This window comes from Bactrocera latifrons, unplaced genomic scaffold (assembly GCF_001853355.1).
Source record: "Bactrocera latifrons isolate USDA-ARS-PBARC rearing strain unplaced genomic scaffold, ASM185335v1 scaffold_96, whole genome shotgun sequence".
Taxonomy (NCBI): Eukaryota; Metazoa; Arthropoda; class Insecta; order Diptera; family Tephritidae; genus Bactrocera; species Bactrocera latifrons.
In genome coordinates this window covers 532,228-537,431 of record NW_017537667.1, presented here as the reverse complement: position 1 = coordinate 537,431, position 5,204 = coordinate 532,228, and positions in this window count along the sequence as shown.

Genomic DNA, 5,204 nt, shown 5'->3' with positions numbered 1-5,204 from the left:
ACTTTCACAGGAGTAACATAGGTATCCCAAACGTTTTTGTTTTATTTTGTAACGCTCTTATTAAACAACCCATTACGTACCAGAAACTTACGTTACGTACGAAAATTGAGATAAACGTGATATTGATATGCGAAAATCTCTGAGTGTAGCCGAAACAATCGACTTTCTGCTTGCCACATCAATTTGCGCTCGTCAAACAAAAAAGCAAATACGTTTGATCTGACAGCTGAGTTTGAGGTTTGTGTAAATTGCTACCCGGAGGTATCAAAACTACGATATACGGTTTCGCAATTTACCCTAGTTATAGTTTTTTTTTAATGAATGTACCTCAAAAGGTCTCTGAAGTTTTATTTTATAAATAAAAAAATATAAACTCAAAATTGCCACAAAATAATAGTGACATTGTCAAAATCAGAAATTTAATTGAAAATTTCTAGGTAAATTACTTGCACGTAATTGGTGTTTTAGTAAGAATTTTAACTGTTACAAATTGCAACAGTTTCCATGAAAATTCCAATCAGATTAACACAACAACGATTTAAACATGTTTGGAAATCCTAAAAACACCACACAACTTGTACTGTCTTATGCGGTTGAGAATTGCAATGAATCTTTACTCTATGCCCTTCACGACACAAAATGCACGTACGTCGGCAGTCTCTAAACGGTATTGAACACTCGTGTAAAAAATTTTAGTGCTAGTAATTTGTGTTAAACAACTTGTATAAAAAACCCGAAATAAATGAAACAACACAAATATGTGTTACGTCAAGTGGAGAACATGTCGGTAGGCTATTGCACGAAATTCGCAGAAATTCGCATACTTAAGCGCTGCTTAGCTAGCGTACATATGTTTATTCCTATGTCTGTATGCTTTAACGGGCTTAAAATGTAAACAAGGTAAGTATGCAAGCAAATGTGTAACTGCAAGTGCAAATATTTAATTGAAATGCAAAGAGACACGCGTCGCTCACGGCTGCAATCACGGCGCTCACATGACCGACCCTACCCACTGAACGATTAACCGAACGCCACAGCTCACCTGATTGACTGTGCTAACGTGTTTGACGTGCCGCATGGCATTAAATTAACAACGAGTAAGGTGTGGCTATTGTCGGTCCGAGGCGGAAACTCGATTGGCAGACGCTTACTGAGATAAATACATAGAACCGTACATATATACACCATATATCCTTTAAAAAAAAAGGATGGTGTCCAGATTTCTTGCTACCTTAAAAGTATACATAGTATATACTGGGTTTTCCAATAGGAATGATATGATTTCTAATTGTCGCTTCGGCGATTTCTAATTTTAGTATTCATCGAATTGCTGAAAATTTCGAGCGTCATTTTCTTTACATAATGTTCCAGTGCCAAGAAGACAAAGTTATCTGCTCGAAGTAATGAAATTTTACCGTTCAGGCAAGTGTTGCTGAAGACCGCAGTTTGTTGATTATAAGACTTTCTCAAGAATTGGTACTGTCTCAAATCACAACCAGGCGGATTTCGATATCCGTGCTCTCACTCAAGCACTGGAGCCATTGGACCATCGTAACCGTCGTCAATAAGTTGATTATGCCTTGGAGCAATTAAATACAGCTCAACAAGTTTTAAGGATGTGCTAAACTAAAACTATAACTCTAACGTTAAAGATCTCCCGCTTGAAATGAAGCGTTTTCATATATATTATCCATCAACTGCTTAACATTTCTAAAATCTTGACTTAACCTAATACGACTCCCTACAAAAGCTCAAATGTAGTCTAAAACTTATATTCTCACAACATATTGCCACAGAGCATGTAAGTTTGTTCACCTTGACCTCATAAAATATGAACAAAAAGGTCATTGTGTCACCAAATGTTAACAAAGGTTTTTGTCTCGGCTAAATGTACACCAAAAGGTCATTGATATCATGAAATGTAAACAAAAGCGTCCCTAACCTCACAAAATGTAAACAAAAGGGTCATTGACCTCGTGAAATGTAAATAAAGTGGTCGTTGACCCCATTAGCTGTAAAAATTGGGTTCAGTGACACCAAGTGTTAACAAAGGTTGCTGTCTTGACTAAATGTAAACAAAAAGGTTATTGACCTCATACAAAGTAAACAGAAATGCTATTTGTGATATACGCCTTGATTTAGTGCAAAAAATAATCGAAAATTGGTTTGATCCAATTCGTTCCTGCAAAGGAAGTCCTAGAGGTCATTTGAATGATTCACATTAAATAAAATCCATTTGAGTTTACTTAACAATTGGAGTTTTATCCATTGGAAACCCCTGAAGAGAATGATCGTGTTCTATTAAAATATATGTACTATATATCTACAAAATTTGGGTCAAGTCTTTATACAGATATTCATATTTACTCTAAAGGGGGAAAAAGATGAACATACTTGTCTAACATGAGTCTAAAATTTAATAAAATGTATTTATACAAATTGATAATAATATCGGTTCAGGGATACATAAAATGCCCTTAAACGAGCAAAACCGTATATGCATACATGAAACGAAGTGTGACGCTGGGTGTCAATACATAACGCCAAAAGAAAAACATAGATGGCAGAGGTATGGGAATCACTGAAGTTGCCACATGTTGACAATTCGATACCTCGAAGTTTTATAAATTTCTCCATCTTTTTTTTATATCATATATAATATATATTATATATATATAATATGTTCAAGGATTCACCAATATAATATATTATGTCTTTCATGAATACATCTTCATGAATTTCAACTTTACACCACAAAATGGCTATAGTGTGCTTCAATCGAAGGAGGCTATCAAGGTTGCAGCAAAGGTTCTCTCAGTGAGGTGTGCATACGCCCCATAGCAGAGCGACTATATCGGCTTTGAGGTCACTGAGTGTACTTTCAAAACTAGGCAAGGTGTGTATGACCTCATTAAGAATAACATCAAGCTTCTTCTGTGTAAAGTTGTTTTGGGCACCCAAATACACACAGCGGAATTGCCGAAAACTGCAAAGCCAATGAGCCGATGTTAGGGAGGGTACCCTTACACAAATTCTATCCCATTGGAGGCGCTTTGGAACTTCGTTTGTACTCCAGCTTTTGCCAGACTGAGACTGAAATATCTCGGTAGACACACCTTCAGTGAACCCAGCGAAGGGGCTAAGTTGGATATTCGCTTTAAAAAATTTGCAGTAAGCTTAAAACACATCGCCGATCCTTGAGAATCTGGTTATCATTTTTAAAAAGTTTTTGGGTAAAATTATACAAAGGAACAACGTTCTCAGCTGCCAAGCGAGATCCATCGCCTACGATCAATCCTACTACCTAGCCTAATCTAAGTACATCATATGTTTAAGAGTGTCAGCTATTGATATCAAGGGACTTCATCGGATGACCCGTCGATAAATTTTGCTACGAATTACCTGCTGAAGAAGGGAAGCCTACCATCCTCACCAAATTTGCTATTATAGGTTATTGGTTTTAATTAAATTCAGGCTCAATCCATGAACAAGTTCTTGTTAACTTATTTGTAAGGGGATTTTAAGATCAAATAAAACTTAATAGTTCAATTTTTCTTGCATTCACCAACTTTGACCGATTATAAGACACATTTTGTATCGGTTACGTAGTTATTGAATCATACAGAAAGAGGTGTTGTGGAGATGAGGAACCTTTTGTTTGCAGAGTATGTGCTTAATAGAAATATATGCCCCTGAGATCATAAGGAACCCAAGTTCCTTACTTCAGAATCATTCAGAAACTTGCATCAATAGCTTGTGGGATGACTCTTAACACTGAAGCCAGCTCTTCCCCAATTCACCATCTTCGAAGCCAGAAAGACCAAAATACTTTACGCTGACGGTCATTCATATCGGAATCGCCGTCTTTGAAGCGATGAATCCATCAGAGCACATTCTTTCACTTAGAGAGGGTTAAGGGTTAAGTTCGACAAAGCAAACTTCCTTGAATGGCAGCGCGAAAGCCCAAGTAGAGTGAGTATGTATGTACCTCGAAGTATTCGTAGTAGTACGAAAAAGTTAGCTTAGTTTCGCAAGAGATTTTCCTCGCACTTTACTGGGTGATATTTTAAACAGTTAATTTCTAATGTTGTTCATATAAAGTTTTAAAATGAATCTTGCTTAGCGGCAGTAAAATAAGTGCCAAATAACGGTAATAAATCCCAAATGCCAGAATTCCGATATTTCCATAACGCTGATTTGATTATGCCGCCTGATATCGCTGGCATTCGTCTAAACTTACACATACATATGTATGAGTGTATGTGCACTTAGTATCACCATTTGAATTGCCCCATTAAATGTGTCACGCCTTCACGTTAATAATTAACTTTCTATAATTTTTCCATTAATATTTTTGTTTACTCTTTTATACTCTTTATGATGACGTAGAGGAGTAGATTAAAAAATGTTTCTGCGCATTCGTGTGCTACTAGGGTGAGCAAAAAATGCTTGATAATCATCTGAATTACTCTTGCGATGTTAAGCGATTTCGAAATGCTTTTAAATGGGCGATTTCAAACAGTTTTTCGAATATTTGCCATACATTCATGTTATACAATTTGAAGAGGTTTTTGAAAACATATGAATTTAGGAGTCCTAATACCGAATCAAGCCAAAACTTATATTTATGGCCGAAGAATATAAAAGTAGGCACTGAACAGGACTTATCGGGCGCTTCTGGGCAACTCAATCGACAAATAAGGGTTTTTTATTTTTACAGTTATTAATTTTTAATTACCCGCTGCGTTAGATCTATGACACTTTCAGATTCAGATACGCGTTCCGATGCCTATAAAAACAAAGCTCTTGTGCAATTGGTCCTTAGATGTCCGTCGTTAAATGAAGTCTACAGTCTAACAACGCTAAGTCACAGAGACCAGAATTGATAACACAAAATCATCTCAAATTACGTCATATTAATAGTCTCAGATATTTCATTCATCTTAGGTCTCTCTACAATTTGGCTTTAGCGGTACTCATTGTGGTTGTAGTCAGACTAAAACTATGAAACTGTAATATACATATGTACATATTAGGTTGTCAAAAAAGTCTTGCGGTATTTTCGCTAGTTGACGCTGAGAGCGCGTAGTTCCAGTTTTATTCGTCGCATCGGATCATGCTATACCTTTTTGGAAAGCTCATTCCACGCGCTAACACGTGTTTGATTGATTATCGTTTGTTTTAAGTCGTTCGTGAGTTATAGC